Source organism: Mustelus asterias, chromosome 8, assembly GCF_964213995.1.
Source record: "Mustelus asterias chromosome 8, sMusAst1.hap1.1, whole genome shotgun sequence".
NCBI classification, from domain to species: Eukaryota; Metazoa; Chordata; class Chondrichthyes; order Carcharhiniformes; family Triakidae; genus Mustelus; species Mustelus asterias.
The window spans coordinates 56,746,979-56,768,247 of record NC_135808.1 but is presented as its reverse complement, the minus strand read 5'-3'; the positions used below and the strand labels follow the sequence as shown (position 1 = coordinate 56,768,247).

The window sequence follows — 21,269 nt, the reverse complement described above, 5'->3', positions numbered from 1 at the left end:
TACAGTGTGAGCAGAGCTTTCAAAGCAAGCGACACGATGGCACAATGGTTCGCATTGCTGCCTCACAGCGCCAGGGGCCTGGGTTTGATTCTTGGCTTGGACCACTGTCTGTGTGGAGTTTGCACGTTCTCCCTCTGTCTGCATGGGTTTCCTCTGGGTGCTCCGGTTTCCTCCCACACACCAAAGATGTGCGGGTTAGGTTGATTGGCTATGCTAAATTGACCCTAGTTTTGGGGGGATTGGCATGGTAAATATGTGGGGTTACGGGAGTAGGGTGGGATTGTTGTTGGTGCAGGCTCGATGGGCCGAATGGCCTCTTTTTGTATCGTAGGGATTCAAAGATTCAAGCTTGGGATGTGGGTTGGTTTGAAGCCCCCGGTGAGATAGAAGCACTTAATAGAGACCTCTTTTTTCAGCTTAGTAGTCATACAGCATGAACCAGGCAAGGAAATTACTTAAACAAAGAGCTACACAATTATAAAATGGTGAGTTAAGATAGCATGGCAGAGGTATGAGCTCTCCTGAGTGTCCTCTGCATTTGTTTAAATTTGCGAGCAGTAATTTCAAAATCAAGTTACTTGATAAATATATAATATTATTTATAAATATATAGACTTCTTTTTTAATACTGAAAAGCTGATAAATATTTGGAATAACCCTCCAGGCAATGACGTACAGCTAAGCAAGTTCAAAATGCAAATGAACACAAGACTGGGGGAGTTTAAGCAACAAGGTTAATGAACAAATGGCTTTCTCATGAACCATTGTTATGGTCTTAACAGGATTTTTTGGGGTGGGCATATCTTTACATTGACCACTGAACTGAGCACACAATACTTTGTTGGTCGATGTACTCATGGTTCAATGACATCCTTCCCTCAGCGTTATCAATGAGTTTTGTTACTAAAATGCTATTTAAACACCACATAAAAAGTGCACCACAGCTAACATGCTTTCCACTTGTGTGATATGCTTCTTTGACCACCTAAAATTGCTATTCCAGTGATAGGCTTGCGGCCACCTGTACGCTCTGATGTTATGTAGCTGACACTTGCAGTGCAGAAACTCATCAGGCCTCTTGAGTAGACAGCACTTTCCAAACCCAAGATCACAACCATCTAGAGGGACGAGCGTAACATATACATGGGAACACCACTGCATGGAAGTTCCCCTGCAAGCCATTGACCATCCTGACTTGGAAATGTATCGCCGTTTCTTCTCCATCACTCGGTCAAAATGCTGGAACTCCCTCCAAAATAGCATTGTGGGTGTCCCTACACCACATGGAGTGCAGCAGTTCAAGAAGGCAACGTATCACCACTTTCTCAAGAACAATCAGGGATGGGCAATAAATGTTGGCCTAGACAGCAAAGCTCACATCCCTTGAATGAAAAAAACAATACCACTTAAGTTTCCAAGAACAAAAAGCATAGTGGTAATGCTAAGCATCTCTTGACAGTACAAGGGAACAGCTCATCAGAATTTTACTGAAGCATCCCAAATTCTCAAGAAAGCAAGATTCTACCCTTTCCCAAATAAAGTATTTTACCATTGTGGCTCAACTGAGCACCAACAAGTGTCAACCACTGGAGGTAACAGTCTTTGAATGTCGACAGGTGGTTGCAAATACCCACATTTGGTGCACGAGGGTCCCATGCTCTGTTGATGTTACTTCTCTGCTCCAATATAGTTGATTAAAATTATTGAATATTGTGATTTTCAACAAACGCTCCTAAGATTTCATGAACTTCTCAATCCCAAAAGATCAAAAAATAGTCAATGAGCTTAAAAAGATAGCAATCATCAATTATTATCCAAAGCCTTTTGGCCCAGGTATTGAACAATTAAAAGCAAGGAGCCTCACTGCTCAGGTAGTGAATTATTGTTGAAAATTTTAAGTGTCACATTTAAAATGTTATCACAGGATCATTCAATGACAATATTTAAATGTGATGTCTTCTTACTTTTCCATTTTATTCTCTCTGAATCCAACAATTCTTTCCTTCTGTATTTCACTTCGCGAATCTGATTTAACATTTAAATCATCCATTTTAATTCACAGTCCTTTCTCTGTTAATTTCTCAATCCTTTAATCTCATTAGTTTCAGGAAGCGTACTGTTCGTCTCACTGTTAATCTTGGTATCCAATGCTCTGTTACCCTCACTTTGCAGTTATTGGCTCACACTTCTGGCAACTTGTCGGGTAAAACGTTTTGAAACGTGTGCACAAGTTTAAATAAAGTGGACGTGTGACAAGATACCCTGCTACAGCAAATTTTGGCCCTTTAAAGAAAGTGATGTCATGAGTCTCTTTGAAAGGTCCACTGCCATCTATACTCCACTCCAATATTCAACATCAAAAATTTGCAGAAATCAGTTGTGCACAAACACTACAGATTTTAAAAAGAGTTTTGGTGACAGCACCAGATTCCAAGAAATATAGGGGTCATGTACCATCAGCTGATGACACTCAAAGTATTGCTTATGTTTCAAGGATTAATTTGCATTGTTGACTAGGACTTCAGATGCAAGTCTTTTGTTTTGCAAAATAAATTTGAATTGGGAAACAAGCAAAAATAAAAAGTTGAAGTTAAGTGTTTGCACAAACATCAAATGGCACATTTATGATACACCTGCACTCTTTTTTTCCACATAAATATATCTACCTGAAAATAAGAATTTCACGATCCACAGATTCTACAGGTTCTGATATATTTCTTATTGCACTCTCTGAGTTACTTATCGTCAATGTCTCAGAGTTGTCAAGCAGTTCCCAAAAATCCACCAGAGTGACACATCATGTGGGCCCCAGGCAAGGTGCATTTGTTAACAGTGTCCTGCTGCTTCATCATCTTAATGGCAAACATGCTGAGATATATGTTGAATTTAAATTATACCAACACATCTGCAGCATGGTGGCACGGTGGTGGCACTCATGGAAACAACCCAGTCTTTCCAACCTATCCTCATAAAACACGCTCGTTCCAGGTATCAATCAAGTAAACGTCCTGTGAATCGCCTCCAAAGCATTTACATCTTCCTTAAATAAGGAGACCAAAACTGCGCACAGTATTTGAGATGCAGTCTCACCAATGCCCTGTATAACTGAAGCATATAAATATACATACATATAATAATAATAATTTCTCTCACAATAAAGAACAGCACTCCATTAGCCTTCTTGATTACATGCTGCACTTGCATAATAACATTGTGACTCGTGTACGAGAACACAAACTCCCTCAGCATATTGGCATTCTTCAGTTCGTCTCCATTTACGTCATACTCTTTTTCACTCTTCCGACCAAAGTGAACAAGTTCACACTTTTCTCTCATTATACTCCATCTGCCAGATATTTGCCCACTCACGGGCAACATGGTGGCACAGTGCGGGGACCAGAGTTCAATTCCAACACGGCGTTTGCATGTTCTCCCCGTGTCTGCATGGGTTTCTTCCGGGTGCTCCAGTTTCCCCCCATAGTCCAAAAATGTGCAGGTTAGATGGATTGGCGATGCTAAATTACCCCTCAATGTCCAATGTGTAGATTAACTGAATTAGCCACAGTAATTGCGCAGGATTATGGGGATAGGGTGGGGGTGAGTGGGCCTGGGCAAGAAACTCTTTCAGGGAGTTGGTGCAGACTCAATGGGTCAAATAGAATCTCTACACTGCCGAAGGAGGCTATCGGATTTTGTGGATCTCACAAGCACACTCATGCAGCAAATAAACCACACTGGCTTGTCCATTCTACATACGGCACTGAGATGAAACTTGTACTCAGAAAAGAGATAAGTGGAACAGAAGATCAAAAATGGTTCGAATTGCAGATCAATGTTTCTCCTTTCCAACTCACTTCACAACAGATGTCAAATCTTTTACTGAACTGCTGCAAAAACTAATGCAGGAGTCTCTGCATTCAGTAAAGGACTTGCCTGTCTTGGAAGGTACTTCAGAAAATTATTGAACCTGGAAATCACAACTGCAAAACTGTCCCTTTACTCTGTGGCATTTGGCACCCACGCCATATGCTGTCTTATCAGTTACAAACACATTACACCATATAGAAGCGTTCACAGAGAGTGAGCTGGTAGCTAGTGAGTTAATCAGCTCTTGGAACTATGTGGATCATGAACAAACCGAGCATTGTCATTCTGATGGTGCTGTTTTTCAGAAGATTATGCAATAATTTACATTTCCTCCAAGTATACATCTGTGGAGTTTTAGGTAATGTCTTAGCACACATGCATCACCTACATTAAAAATAGCAGCTGGCAAACTACAACTGCTGTGCAAAATTCAACTCAACTTTACCTGAAATCCCAGCTGCACATGATTTTGAACGCAAGTATAGCAACCGCTTTTTCCGAACTACACCATCCATCTGGAATTGCCAATCTCAGCATCCAATTCTACAATATGTTGGACACTTTCAGCAGTGCTCTGTCCCTGCAAGATCTGGAAGTAACTCTGCTGCGGCACTTGGCTTCCTGGTCACCGCTCCAATTAACAGCAACGAGCAGCCACCACATCAGTCTGCATGTCACATAAGCCCTGCCTCACACAGAAACCGTACCTTTTCAGTTCAGGTAAACACATCCATTTTTGTGCAGAGATACTGCAATACAGTCCCTGGCACATGTCTGAGGAGACCTATTCCCCCTCCCCCTTTTCAAAAGCACTACATCACAGGATCTCATGACGTCCAAATCTGTGTGTGAAAGGAATACAAGAATTGTGTTGTCTGCAAGATCCCCAGGCACCAAATGCAGCTCAAACTGACCAGCCTGACTTCAATACTGAACATTACATCAAATGCATCCTTGAAATTGTTTGCAGAACACGATGTTACTTCCCAGTTTCAAGCATTCACATTTCAGTTGAAAATTTTAATTCAGACACATCAAAGAGGTCTTCACGTTCAGCGAATTTTAAAAAAAATACCCAATCAGTGCCAATTTCCACTAAAATAATGAGAAATTCTTCACTGTATATTTCACTCCAATTGGGGGTGTGGCAGCAAGGAGCAGATACCTCAGCATGCTCAGCAGTGATAGAAGACAGGAACTATTCTAACAAATTGGGAATACAGCACAATCAAAAAGGAACAACATCAACACAATGTGAAGTACAAGAAGTACTTTCTTTGTCCAATTTATGATCTTGGAAAGCTTTCAGTCTCCGTGGACACCTCTGGAAAAATGAAAAGCCAGGTCTATTAAGACTTTATTCTTTCTAGCATTTGCTTTTGATAAAAGAAACCAGCCTCATTGTTCTTTTCTTTGCATCCTCGAGGTCCTCTTGTGCTATAGCAATACAAATTACACGCAGCAATCCAAACTCAGCATGAGACCTGGTATCTCAGTGACATTTGGCAATCTAATTGCTGTTAGATTGTATTGTTTAGTTGTGGTGAAGAACGTGAGAACTTTCAAATGTTGAAATCTTTCAATTTTATCATGGACAAGTCCTATCCTGCCCATGGAAATATTTCATTCATCACTGGAGTGTAGAGGAGAAAACCCTCAAGATCTTGGCTACCTCTCGAGTCTGCAAATGATTATGCCATGCTGTTAATTTTAATTACTTTATATTGAAATGACTACTTCTGATTATTAATAGGAATGGGAAGTGACTCAGTACAGACCTTCGGGACCTCCCCCCTCAAATCTACACCCATTCTGAACCATAAGATTGCAACCTACTCTCTGCCACTTCACTGAGATCCTTAATTTGTTCAGGGAGTATTTCATAAATATCACAAGCGATCTCAGCAGGGTGCAGGAGGTAATATGGCTTCTCTTGTCAATTTAGAATGCTTTGACTTCAAAAATGTTAGCCATTTGAGCTTCACAGCTTCCAAAGCTATGTTAGCTGTGATTTCCTCAGTGAATTTCACACAGATACCCTTGGACTACTTTTTGTGACCATTGTTTTCATTAGTTTTAAGTGTCAACCTTGCTCAGTGATAGCACTTGCACCTTGGTCATAAGGCTGTGGGTTCAAACTCCTTCCAAATAAACTATAGAATCCCTACAGTGGAGAAGAGCGATTTAGCCCATCAAGTCTACACCAACTCCGCAAAAGAGCATCTTACCCAAGTTCACTAGAGCACCCGGAGGAGAACGTGCAAACATGGGGAGAGCATGCAAACTCCACATAGATGGTCATCCACGGCCAGAATTGAACCTGGGTCCCTCGTGCTGTGAGGCAGGAATGCTAACCACTGTACCACCGTAACACCCACCAAATACTTGAACAATCTAAATTGACACATGATTGCACGATCATACAGTTTTTTATTTTCAGAGGTGCCATTTTTTAGATGAAATATGAAACCACAGCCCATCCACTGGTTCAGGCAACCAGAAATGAAACTAAGCGCACACTACACCAATGTCCTACAAATGTGTATTCCACACCTCACATGACCAAAAACAGGTTTACTGCTTTGAGACAAGTCATCAAATAATTCACTTGCTGTTCAATGAGTTGGGAGATCTTGATGGCATAAGAAGTAAATACATTATTTCTTTGAATTAGGTAATATTTTTTCATTTCTCTCCTGCCTCTCCTGTTGTCTCTGGAATCTCTCCAGCAGTCGTTGATTTCCTTAAAAAGATCATTCCTTAAAATAATTCCTGTCACTTTTATCCTGAAGCTAAGTTCACCCGCCAAGAAATTTATGAGTTTTCAAACACCAAAGGTACCCACATCCCTGAACACGGATTTGTCTTTGATGTTGGATGGTGTACAGTACATATCCTCAAACCATCATTACTTCGCAGACTATTATACTTCCTGATGGATCACGAGTTTTAGGCTTCCATCTGATTGGTCTCTGCCATAGCACTGAAAGATATTTCTGGTTTCATGTTGTACATCTGCTGTGTATTTCTTTTCAGTTTTATCTTTAAAACTGACCAATGCAAACTACTCAACGTTGAGCCAGTCCCCATCCTAAACTTCTTGCCTCCTGTTTGGAAGACATAACCTTATCATGCATGTCAACAGCCATCCAATTCCTCAGCCAAATGGTATTTTTTCAAGCGAGCCGAGACAGTCAAGTTCGATTCTGTTCTCACCCAATATCATCATATTGTGGCAGGGTCCACAGAAAATCAATAGTGAAAATGCTGATTGGTTTCTTCCTAATCCATGAGTGCTGTGGCCATTTCAGAGCTTGGACTACTTCTGCTACCTTCACACAGGAATCAAGTGTGCAACCCTGCATCACTCCATACCATATAATTACCAGCTAACCATTATGTGACTGTGAAAAATTGCAAGTAAAGACCAAAAGCTCCCCATAAAGAAGAAAACAAATTGATGAACAATCATCTCGGATCATTCTCAAATCTGCCTCAGATAACTGAAATGAACCTACGTTATTCAAACCTCCTTCCACTAACATTTAAATTGCCCCATAAAATATATCATTGGCTAGTCAAAGTGGTCAGCAGGCAACTTAACAAATACAAATGCCATGCCACATCAGGGGTTAAAGTAATGTTTATTTCAAGGGCTCTTCTTCAAATTTTCTCGGTCAGCCTCCACCCCTCTGCCACTACAAGATTGCAGCAGTTTTCTCCCCCACCATCACCACAACCCCACTCTTTCCAGAGATATTGTCTTCTCACCATTCGCCCGTCAATTTTCTCCCCATCAATTCCCCAGAGCAATTTTCTTCTGTCCTCAACACCCATCATCACAAATTGTAGCAGTTCTCTTCCCTTTCTCCCAGTCTCTCCCGCCATCTCTCTCTCCTCTTCCCCCTCCCTCACCCCCTCGAAGAACCCTTATCGCCCCTCTCCATCCCCATAACCTTCATCTCTCCCTCCCCCAGTTTAACCAGCCCTTCCACACCCGCTTCCCAGAATCCTCCCCTCCACCTCTCTCCCCTCACCATGCTCCCTCCTTGCCACCCCATCACACCCTCTCCCACAATCCTCGCTCTTCCGCCTCTCCTCTCCCCCTCCCCAATTCTATTTCTTCTCCCACTCTGTTCCCCCTTTCCCTCTCCCCCAACCCTTCTCTCTCCCCTGCCTCCCCAAACCTACCCCCTACCCTCAACAATAGCGCAATATATAGGGCCTGCCCTGATGCAGTTTTGAGTTGACATAATAAGATAAGTATTTCTGTGTGTGTGTGTGTGTGGGGGGGGGGGGGGGGGGGCTTGACACCTAAGATTAGGGGCCAAGTGTCGTTTCCACCCCCTCCCCCCTGCCAATTGAACCTAAGGCGTGGAGAGAGAGAGGGGGCAAGAACTTGAAAGGTGAGAGGGGGCTAAGAGTTTGGGGGGGGGGCGGAGTTTAGAGATCAGAGGGTTTGCCAAGACAGGGGGAGAATTGAGGCTAGGAGGAGGTAGTTTGGGGCGGGGGGGGACACTTGGCCCCTGAGATTAGGGGTGGCGGGGGTTGGTTGCTCTTCCCTTATGAAGGCTAAAATGAATTTAAAAAAAGATGGGGATCTGCTGTGTGCTATTAAGCCTGTACTACATAGTGGAAAGTCTTCTTGTTCTAAATGAAAAACAGAAAAAATTCAGGTATTATTGAAGAAGCTGGAAGTGTGAGGAGCGGTACAGAATCACTAAAAGCTAATAGACAGATATTGAAAAAACCAAAGCTTTAGCGTTTATCTCATGAAGGATGGGATACAAAGGGGTTCAAGTTATGCCACAGTTGACCTCTGGTTAGAGCGCATCGGAAGTAGCCTCCACCACTTGCACTGTCTCCACTTATCCTATTGGCTGACTTTTATCAGGTGAAAGGAACTACCCATGTGCCATCATCAGACCTGTCAATATACACAGATACCACTTAATCCATATCAAGTGTGCCAACTATTTTGGGCATTTCAAGCAGCTGTTTGCATTAGAAAAGCTCCAATGTCGAAGTCAAGACATTCGTGGCACAGTAGTTAGCACTGCTGCCTCACAGCACCCGGGTTCGATTCTCAGCTTGGGTCACTGTCTGCGTGGAGTTTGCATGTTCTCCCCGTGTCTGCGTGGATTTCCTCTGGGTGCTCCGGTTTCCTCCCACAGTCCAAAGGTGTGCAGGTTAGGTGGATTGGCCATGCTAAATTGCCCCTTAGTGTCAGGGGACGAGCTAGGGTAAATATGTGAGGTTGTGGGGATAGAGCCTGGGTGGGATTGTTGTCAGTGTGGGCTCGATGGGCTGTATGGCCTCCTTCTGCACTGTAGGGTTTCTATGATTTCTACTTTGAAATCCTATTCCTGATGTGAAAACTGCAAATGCTATTGACTGCTTAAACAGAAATTGCAAGATGCCAAGAGACAGTACCGGACCAAGCTGGAGTTCCAGGCTAGCCACACGGACTCCCACCGACTATGGCAAGGTCTGCAAGACATAACAGGCTACAAGACGAAGGCATGTAGAAACACTGGCACCAATGCACCCCTCCCCAATGAGCCCAACACATTTGATGATCATTTTGAGCAAGAGGTCAGCGAGAGCATGCCTTCCGATATCCGAGGTCACCATTGCAGATGTCAGATCTGCCTTCTCGAAAGTGAACCCACAGAAAGCGACGGGCCTGGATGGGGTACCTAGACAAGCACTCAGATCCTGCCTGGACCAGCTGGCGGGGGTAATCGCAGACATCTTTAACCTCTCTTTACACCAAACTGAGGTCTCTATCTAGTCCAATAAGACAACCATCATCCCTGTACCAAAGAAAAGACAGGCAGCATGCCTTAATGACGACCGCCCAATGGCTTATCAAGTGCTTCAAAAGGTTAGTCATTGCATGAATCAATTCCAACCTCCCAGATTGCCTGGATCCACTACAGTTCACCTATCGCACAATAGGTCCACAGCAGACGCCATCTCCCGGGCCCTACACTCAACCGTGGAACACCTGGATAACAAGGACACTTAGGTCAGACTCCTATTTATTGACGACAGCTCAGCCTTCAACACCATTATTCCTACAAATCTCCAAACTCCATGGTCTACAGTTCGGCATTTCCCTCTGCAACTGGATCCAAGACTGCCTAACCCACAGACTGCAATCAGTAAGGATAGGTAATAACACTTCCTCCATGATCATCCTCAACACCCATGCCCCACAGGGCTGTGTCCTCAGCCCCTTACTATACTCATTATATGCCTATGACTGTGTGGGCAAATTCCCCTCCAACTCAATTTTCAAGTTTGCTGACGACACCACCAGAGTGGGTTGGATCTCAAACAATGATGAGACTGAGTACAGGAAAACGAAGGATATATTCATTGATTTCAGGAAGCGCAGTGGAGGACATGCCCTTGTCTGCATCAACGGGGATGAAGTGGAAATGGTCAAGAGCTTCAGGGTTTCTAGGTGTCCAGGCCTATCCTATCCTGGTCCCTCAATGCCGACGCTATAGTTAAGAAAGCCCACCAATGCTTCTATTTTCTCAGGGGGCCAAGGAAATTTGGCATGACTGCTATGACCCTCACCAACTTTTATAGATGCACCACAGAAAGCATCCTTTCTGGTTGAATCTGGCTCCTGCTCTGTCCAAGACTGCGAGAAACTACAAAAGGCTGTGAATGAAGCTATGCTCCAGAGAAAGAAATCCTAGTCTATCCAGCCTCTCCTTATAACTCAAACCATCAAGTCCTGGTAGTATCCTAGTAAATCTTTTCTGCACTCTTTCTAGTTTAATAATATCCTTTCTACAATAGGGTGACCAGAACTGTACACAGTATTCCAAGTGTGGCCTTGCCAATGTCTTATACAACTTCAACAAGACGTCCCAACTCCTGTATTCAATGTTCTGACCAATGAAACCAAGCACTACCATTAACTGAGTAAATCCTGCCCTGGTTCAATCTACCAAAATGCATTGCCTCGCATTTATCCAAATTAAACTCCACCTGCCATTCGTCAGCCCACTGGGCCAATTGATCAAAATCCCATTGCAATCCCAGATAACCTTCTTCACTGTCTACTATGCCACCAATCTTGGTGTCATCTGCAAACTTACTAACCATGCCTCCTACATTCTCATCAAAATCATTAGTATAAATGACAAATAACAGTGGACCCAGCACCGATCCCTGAGGCACACCGCTGGTCTCAGGTCTCCAGTTTGAAACACAACCCTCGAAAACCTTCTGTCAAGAAGCCAATTTTGTATCCATTTAGATAGCTCACCCTGGATCCCGAGAGATTTAACCTTATGTAACAACCTACCATGTGGTACCTTGGCAAAGGCCTTGCTAAAGTCCATGTAGACAACATCAACTGCACTGCCCTCATCTACCTTCTTGGTTACCCCTTCAAAAAAACTCAATTAAATTTGTGAGACATGATTTTCCACTCACAATGCCATGCTGACTATCCCTAATCAGTCCTTGCATCTCTAAACGTCTGTAGGTCCTGTCTCTCAAAATACCTTCCAACAACTTACCCACCACAGATGTGAGGCTCACCGGCCTGTAGTTCCCAGGCTTTATCCTGCAGCCCTTTTTAAACAAAGGCACAACAATATACCTACCTTGATGCGCTTTAAGACTTCCAGCACCTCCTTCTCTGTAATATGTACACTCCTCAAGACATCACTATTTATTTCCCCAAGTTCCCTAACATCCATGCTTTTCTCAAAAGTAAATACTGATGAGAAATATTCATTTATGATCTCACCCATCTCTTACAGATCTGCACACAGGTGACCGTGTTGATCCTTAAGAGACTCTACTCTCTCCCTTGTTACTCTTTTGCCCTTTATGTATTTGTAGAAGCTCTTTGAATTCTCCTTTGCCTTATCTGCCAAAACAATCGCGTGTCCCCTTTTTGCCCTCCTGATTTCTCTCTTAACTCTACTCCTACACCCTCTATACTCTTCAAGGGATTCACTTGATCCCAGCTGCCTATGGCACATCATGTGCCTCCTTCTTCTGACCAGGGCCTCAATATCCCGAGTCATCCAGGGTTCCCTACTTTGAACCAGCCTTGCCCTTCACTGCAAGAGGAACTGAGAAATAAGAAGGGGGAAATCACTTTTTGATAGGGTTGTACTATAGGCCCTCAAATAGTTAGCGGGAAATTAAGGAGCAAATATGTAAGGAGATTACAGATAGCTCCAAGAAAAATAGGATGGTAATAGTAGGGGATTTTAACTTTTCCAACATTGACTAGGACAGCCATAGTAGTAGAGGGTTGGATAGAGAGAAATTTCTACCCATATAGACTCAGTGGTTAACACACTTTTGAAAGCCTCCCTCTTACCAGATTTCCCTTTGCCTTCCCACAGACTTCCCCAATTAACTTTTGATAGTTCGTGCCTGAGACCATCAAAATTGGCCTGGCCCCAATTTAGAATTTTAACTTTTGGGCCAGACCTATCATTCTCTATCGCCATCTTAAAGCTAATAGAATTATGGTCACTGGTCCCAAAGTGATCCTTCACTAACACTTCTGTCACCTGCCCTTCCTTATTTCTCAAGAGGAGGTCAAGTTTTGCCTCCTCTTTAGTCAGGCCACCCACATACTGAAAGAGAAATTCCTCCTGAATACACTCAACAAATTTCTCTCTATCCAACCCTCTACTACTATGGCTGTCCCAGTCAATGTTGGAAAAGTTAAAATCCCCTACTATTACCATCCTATTTTTCTTGGAGCTATCTGTAATCTCCTTACATATTTGCTCCTTAATTTCCCACTAACTATTTGGGGGCCTATAGTACAACCCTATCAAAAAGTGATTTCCCCCTTCTTATTTCTCAGTTCTACCCATATAGACTCAGTGGCCAAACCCTCAGATGTATCCCCTCTCAGTACTGCCATGATGTTTTCCCTAATCAAAAGTGCAACTCCCCCTCCTCTCTTATCTCCTGTTCTATCTTTCCTATAGCATCTGTACCCTGGAACATTGAGCTGCCAGTCCTGTCCCTCCCTTAGCCATGCTTCAGTAATTGCTATAATGTCCCACGTACCCATCCATGCCCTCTGTCTGTATAGCACACAAGAAACAATACTTTTCACTATATATTAATACATGTGACAATAGTAAACAAAATTAACAAGTGATTTAAGTAATTAACTTCCCTGTGCATACTTGTAAAAACAGGTTTTAAAAATCCAGCTTTCATTCAGTTCGCATTTGTCAGTCTTTCTTCAAAAATGGGCTCTAAAGCCTAACAACTACGTTGTTATACTTCTTTCTTCTGTAGTTTTCTAAGTCTCTTCCGCAAGCTTAGTACTTTTTTTGAAATAAATTACTGCTTTAATCATTTAGAATGGAGCTACATTTACTTCGATGGTAAAACATCTTCACTGTCAATTACTTTCACCAAACTCAACTTGGAATTTTGATGAGAAAATGATCAAACATAGGAACAACTATTCAAAATATAGCAAAGTAAATCATAACCCCATAATTTAGTTACAATACAACAATCCGCACAAATGTGCCCAGGATACTAGTGGGGATTCTACTGTGTTTAGCTTTTTGCAGCGTACCTCAGGAAACATATAGTGTCATTAGAGTGTGTGCAGAGCAGATTTACCACAATTATACTCGAGTAAAAGAGTTAAGTTATGAGGACAGGTTGCACAGACAAGATTAAGGAATAATTGTGATGTTCAACGTAATTAAAAGATTTGGTAGGTAGATGGAGAGCAAGCTACTTTCTCTGGCAGTAGAGTCCTGAACAACTTGAACTTAAAAATTAGAGGTAGGCCGTTTAAGGATGACCACCAAGGCTAACAGAAATCTGGAAAACTTTCTCTTAAAATGCTGTTCAGGCTGGGAGTCAATTGGAAATTTCAAACTGAGATACACAGACTTTTCATGCAAGGTTATTATGGAATACTGAACTAAGGTGGGCGAGGAGAATTAAGGTACAATCAGCCATGATTTAGTTAAGTGGCAGAATCGCCTCAAGGGGCTGAATAGCCCACCAGCCTTCTGAGTAGCAGGCAACCGTATCATAAAACTTGAGCTAATTTGCGCATTCAAAACAGTGAACATTTTTATTAAGTGAAATGCTTTGAAGTTAATTCCCCACATAAAGAAAACACATGGTGCCATGAAATCAAAATGATTCTTTGTGCATTCACGCCAATTACAATTAAGTCTCAAGTCAAAGTTGCGTAGCAAAAGGTAGCCCCTTCTTCCTGATTGTCATGGATGTTCTAACAGGGCTCTGTGGTGCAGATGATGAGAACATGACTAAGTCTCTGGAGAACTGAAAGACAGGGGTATTAAGATTAGTAGACTAAAGACCAATAACCAAAGATTTGGTCAGTTTGAGCCCAGAGGAGAAGATCAGAAGGTGTAAAGAGACCTCGAGAAAGTGAGTTGCTTCAGGTACGTGGGGTCACTGGTGACAGAAGATGGAACTATTGGAATCGAAACTAAGCAACAGATTAGCTCTGGTTGGAGTAATTCAAAGAACTGTAGTGGAATGTTGAATGAAATAAAACTAAAACAGAAACAAAGCATCTACAAGACAGTTGTGGGGCAGCCTTATTACATGGTCCAGAAACTTGGGCAACATGAAGAGGGGAACAACGACTGTACACTAATGAGGTGTGGATACAGAGATGGATGTGCAGAGCAACAAGAAACATATCAGGAGCCAGTATATCAAGAGGTCAGTCAAGATTATGGGAACACCAAAGAAATTTTGGGAGAAGAAATTGAAAAGAAATGGTCATCTGTTGAGATGACAGGAAGAGAGAGAGATCACATGGTGGGACTGCCAGGAAGGAGAAGAAAAGGAAGGCCTAAGACCAGATGGAAAACATGGTGGCAAGAGACTTACATGCAGCAAATTAAGAAGACTGACAGAGGAAGCTGGAGAACGATAATCAACCAGCATGGAGCAAATTCCAAGTAAAATGGGAGAAGCCAAAATAACAAGATGTAGTCTACATGGTCTTAAATTCAACAAACAGCAAGACTCAGTGTTAGTCCTCTGGACTTAAAACCAAGTGCCGAAAGAAACCCAATAGCACTTGGTCCTGTACCACAGTTCTGTTGATTAGAATGGTAACATAAAAGCAGCAGAGTATGTAGGGCGGCACAGTAGCACAGTGGTTAGCACTGTTGCCTCACAGCCCTCGGGACCCAAGTTCGATTCTGGCTTGGGTCACTGTCTGTGTGGAGTCTGCATGTTCTGCATGCGTTTCCTCCAGGTGCTCTGGTTTCCTCCCACAGTCCAAAAGACGTGCTGGTTAGGTGCATTAGTCATGTTAAATTCTCCCTCAGTGTACCCGAACAGGTGCCACTGTGTGCTGACTTGGGGATTTTCACAGTAACTTCATTGCAGTGTTAATGTCAGCTTACTTGTAACACGAGTAAATAAACTTTAACTTAAAGATTCATTTAATTTATAATGAGTTGTGGCATTTACTTCAGCTGTATTCTGAACTTCCTCCAGCTCTGACAGCTGGACAACAATAGCACCTGGCTTCGATCTATAATCAGCGTTCCATTTAAAGCTCATCATTCCCTGTATTACTGCCAAATAAAGGCTTTGATCATGGAAATGACGACAGCCAAGCTAGGCACAAGGAATTATAAGATTATGCCCAGCCGCTGAGAACAAACAAAAAGTTAACTATTTGCACACAACAGTTACCTGCAGACAGGTAACATTTTGCACACAACCGAATAGAATTGCACTCACACAACTGAGGCATAAAAATATTTTGTGCCTTCATACCATTTCTTCAATTTTATCATGATCAACATATTATTTATGCCAATAGTTTTAATGAAAAGTAAAAAGAATTCGAAGCATGAATAAATTAAGGATAAATTAAAACATGAATTAAATAGCATTTTCCCCTTCTAACTTGGAATTATAAATGAACACCGGCAGGGTACAACAGCTAATATGGATCTTTGCCACATCATGGGCATTGAATTTTTTTCCAGGGCACGAGTGGGAACTGGCAAAATGAAGAGGGACAAAATCAAAGATCTGTTCCCCCCCAAACGTGTTCATCCATTTCTTGGACATGGAGTCAGATTACTGGCCATGAGTAGCTGCCCCACCCTCAGTTGTGGGGCCAAAAGACAGAAATGTGATTCATAACTTGCAGAAAGAATTAGTGCCCACTTAACCAAAAGAAAGGGCAACATAACCATTTGTTCAGTTTTATAGGACAATAACAGTTAACCAGTCAGAAATTGAATATTACCAGTTTAATGCTAAAATACAACATTGATTTTTCTTCCACTACAAGTCTTGAAGGGGTGTTTCAATCCTGCACAAAATCCAACTCAGAAAACCCATTCATCCATTGCCAAAGGGAATATAGTTAATCCAGTTTCATTAGAGAGCCCCTGAAGATAAGCCCATGGAATGTAGTAGTTTGCAAACAGACACCAAATCAGCTATGTTTCTTAAAATGCACAGATGGAAAATAATTGTTCTTCAGAGAATTAAGGCTGTAGATTCAGAATTGTAGCTGCATAATTTTGGCTCATTGCCAAATAACTTGCCCACTGTTTAACTCCGAAATACACAAGGTGAACATGGGATGAAAAAGGTAAACATCTTGTTTGCATAGCACATACAAAGCGAGGCACGGTTGGTTCTCAATAAGGAAATATCTAATCATCTGCCACAGAACAATCAATCAGAAAAAAACGGTTACAAATGAGTTATCAATTGATGGTATATTCTTGCACAGCACAATATCATTCAAACATTTTGTCTAAATTGACGCATGGCTATTCAACTTCACTGCAGGACAGGTGATTGATTACATATCACAATTATCTAAGCCACTGAAATATCCACCCGTCACCTTTTATCTCGGATTTCAAAGGTGTCTCACTTACCCAACTGGGCAGGTTCAGGAGCCAAATGTCTGGTTCCAAAATGCCAAAAGAGAGCAGCTTTGGTTTGTTTGTCATATTCGTCGTGGTTATTTTGTTAATTTTTATTTTATTGTTTTTAGTCTCTCAATGAATTGCACTGTTGCGTAATTTCTGTTGCTACAGTGTTAGCCTCTTGGCCAGTTCATTATTGTATCTGAGAATTGGTTCTCAACTGAATTAACTGACTAAATAAAAGGTTCGTACAAATCATAGTTATTTGAATAACCCACATCCTTAGTAGAGGTTTTGCCAATAAATATTTCCAATCATTCATTGGAAAAGGGCTATTGTTCAGGGCTCAGCTTTGAATTTTAGTCATCAAGTTAGTGATATCCTGAAGCTAGCAGGAACTTTCAAATGTAGTGGAAATTTGAACTCTTGTGAGATTTCTTCCTCTTTTCAAGATGGCTTTCTTAACTTTGCCCATTGGTATAACCTTTCAAGCACAAAGATTCGAAATGCAAAATGATGCTTATCTTACTTCAGTGCAAGTAATTACATCACTGTAAAAATGTCAACTCAGTCTTGACATACTAAAGGTACAAAGCATGGCAAGGCTCTCTCAATAATATCGAATCATCTGTCACAGTGCACCAACAAATCAAAAAGAGTGGTTCCAAACTAGTTAGAACCATAGAAAATTACAGCTCAGAAACAGGCCTTTTGGCCCTTCTTGTCTGTACCAAACCATTTTTTGCCTAGTCCCACTGACCTGCACTTGGACCATATCCCTCCACACCCCTCTCATCCATGAACCCGTCCAAGTTTTTCTTAAATGTTAAAAGTGACCCCACATTGACCACTTTATCCGGCAGCTCATTCCACACTCCCACCACTCTCTGCGTGAAGAAGCCCCCCCTGATATTCCCTTTAAACTTTTCTCCTTTCACCCTTAACCCATGCCCTCTGGTTTTTTTCTCCCCTCGCCTCAGTGGAAAAAGCCTGCTTGCAGTCACTCTATCTATACCCATCAAAATCTTATACACCTCTATCAAATCTCCCCTCATCCTTCTTCTACGCTCCAGGGAATAAAGTCCCAACCTATTCAATCTCTTTCTGTAACTCAGCTTCTCAAGTCCCGGCAACATCCTTGTGAACCTTCTCTGCACTCTTTCAACCTTATTTACATCCTTCCTGTAACTAGGTGACCAAAACTGTACACAATACTCTAAATTAGGCCTCACCAATGCCTTATATAACCTTACCATAACACTCCAACTTTTATACTCGATACTCCGATTTATAAAGGCCAATGTACCAAAGGCACTCTTTACGACCCTATCCATCTGTGACGTCACTTTTAGGGAATTCTGTACCTGTATTCCCAGATCCCTCTGTTCAACTGCACTCTTCAGAGTCCTACCATTTACCCTGTACGCTCTACTTTGGTTTGTCCTTCCAAAGTGCAATATCTCACACTTGTCTGCGTTAAATTCCATTTGCCATTTTTCAGCCCATTTTTCTAGTTGGCCCAAATCACTCTGCAAGCTTTGAAAACTTCCTCACTGTCCACTACACCTTCAATCTTTGTATCATCAGCAAATTTGCTGATCCAATTTACCACATTATCATCCAGATCATTGATGTTGATGACAAACAACAATGGACCCAACACCGATCCCTGCGGCACACCACAAGTCACAGGCCTCCACTCAGAGAAGCAATCCTCCACAACCACTCTCTGGCTTCTTCCATTGAGCCAGTGTCTAATCCAATTTACTACCTCCCCATGTATGCCCAGCGACTGAACCTTCCTAACTAACCTCCCATGAGGGACTTTGTCAAAGGCCTTGCTGAAATCCAGGTAGACAACATCCACCGCCTTCCCTTCATCCACTTTCCTGGTAACCTCCTCGAAAAACTCTAATAGATTGGTCAAACATGACCTACCACGCACAAAGCCGTGTTGACTCTCCCTAATAAGTCCCTGTCTATCCAAATATTTGTAGATCCTATCCCTTATCACACCTTCCAATAACTTGCCTACCACCGACATCAAACTTACTGGCCTATAATTTCCCGGATTTCTTTTGGAACCTTTTTTAAACAACGGAACAACATGAGCCACCCTCCAATCATCCAGCACCTCCCCCGTGAATACTGACATTTTAAATATGTCTGCCAGGGCCCCTGCAAGTTCAACACTAGCTTCTCTTAAGGTCTGTGGGAATACCCTGTCCGGTCCTGGGGATTTATCCACACTGATTTGCCTCAAGACAGCGAGCACCTCCTCCCCTTTAATCTGTAAAGGTTCCATGACCTCCCTACCTGTTTGCCCTATTTCCGTAGACTCCATGCCCGTTTCCTCAGTAAATACGGATGCAAAAAACCATTTAGAATCTCCCCCATCTCTTTTGGTTCCATACACAGTCTACCACTCTGGTCTTCAAGAGGACCAATTTTATCCCTCACTATCCTTTTGCTCCTAACATACCTATAGAAGCTCTTTGGATCTTCCTTCACTCTGTCTGCCAAAGCAACCTCATGTCTTCTTTTAGCCCTCCTGATTTCCCTCTTAAGTAGCTTCTTGCACTTTTTATACTCCTCAAGCATCTGATCTGTTCCTTGCTGCCTGTACATTTCATACAACTCTCTCTTCCTCTTAATCAGTGTTATAATCTCCCTCGAGAACCAAGGTTCCTTATTTCTATTTATCATCATAGAAATCATAGAAACCCTACAGTGCAGAAGGAGGCCATTCAGCCCATCGAGTCTGCACCGACCACAATCCCACCCAGGCCCTACCCCCACACACTTTACCCGCTAATCCCTTCTAACCTATGCATCCCAGGACTCTAAGGGGCAATTTTTTAACCTGGCCAATCAACCTAACCCACACATCTATGGACTGTGGGAGGAAACCGGAGCACCCGGAGGAAACCCACGCAGACACAAGGAGAATGTGCAAACTCCACACAGACGGTGACCCGAGCCGGGAATCGAACCCGGGATCCTGGAGCTGTGAAGCAGCAGTGCTAACCACTGTGCTACCGTGCCGCCCCTTTAACTTTGCCTTTAATCCTGACAGGAACATACAAACTCTGCACTCTCAAAATTTCTCCTTTGAAGGCCTCCCACTTTCCATTTACATCCTTACCAGAGAACAGCTTGTGCCAATCCACACTTCCCAGATCCCTTCTCATTTCATCAAATTTGGCCTTTTTCCAGTTCAGGACTTCAACCCGAGGACCAGATCTATCCTTATCCATGATCAGGTTGAAACTAATGGCATTATGATCACTGGATCCAAAGTGTTCCCTCACACTCACATCCATCACCTGCCCTAACTCATTTCAGCTGATGGGAAATTGTGAAGAATCTTCTATCAATCCATTTTTAGGCACTAGGCAGAGAGAAGCTTTACAAAAGAAAACATAAAATAGGAGCTAGATAGAAGCTATGCGTGGGATGAAGATGGCCATTTTTTTTCACCTTAATATTAGTGGAATTACCAATAAAAGAGAAAGGGAGCAATAATGCAATATTGAAAGCTCATGCAGATCTTGAATAATTGATAAACTGGAACACTTATGAAATTACAATATTAACAGGCTTACTACGAATGTTTAGGATGAATGCTGCTCATTGAAGAGCAAGTAATACAATGACATGTCTGGTCCATGTACAATTTTCCTTTGCACTCACTTTCTACAAAGTATTTGTGTGGTGAGATGGCAGTTTCAGATAGAAACATTTGCTTTTAAATATTTTGTTCAGCTATACAGCACTCCATTGATCAAAGCTAACCTCTCACCTTTTAATCTAGCAGCATCTGCCCAGTTAATCAGTCACACAACAAATGCTTTTAAACCTATTAATAGCTGATTCACAAGAAAAGTGATGGGTTAACATTTCATTTTATGTCTCAGCTTTTCCCAATCGTAGGTCAGCCAATTGGCTCAGGCTATAATTTGAATTTATTGCATGAACGGTCCAACTGCATGAAAAATCTTTATAAATATATGGGACGGCATGGTGGCACAATGGTTAGCACTGCTGTCTCACAGCACAGGACTTTAACCTGGTGTTGTCAAAACTCTTACTGTGTCTCACAGCGCCAGGGACCCTGATTTGATGCCGGCCTTGAGTGAGTGACTTTGTGGAATTTGCATATTCGCCCCGTGTCTGTGAGAGTTTCCTCCAGGTGCTTCAGTTTCCCCCCACACTCCAAAGATGTGCAGGTGAGGCAAATTCCAAGACATGTAGTTCAGGGAGATTAGTGGGGTAAATGCATGCATTAACAGAGATTGGGGCGTGGGGGGGGGGGGTTCTGGGTGGAATGCTCTATCAAAGGGTTGGTGCCGAATTGGCCCTCTTCTGCACTGTATAGGCTCAATGTTCTGTGCCTGGAATATGGAAGTGAGTCAATAGCATTACTTTGTCCGACTAAGCTGTGACAGGAACAATATCAATCTGCAGTGGACTTTT

General features: G+C 42.4%; 1 protein-coding gene across 11 annotated transcripts in view; it reads right to left on the bottom strand.

Moving 5' to 3' along the window:
• The window catches only part of rasal2 (RAS protein activator like 2), a 365,152-nt gene that overhangs the window by 207,942 nt on the left and 135,941 nt on the right, over window positions 1-21,269 (bottom strand). The gene's annotated exons all lie outside the window — the stretch shown is intronic.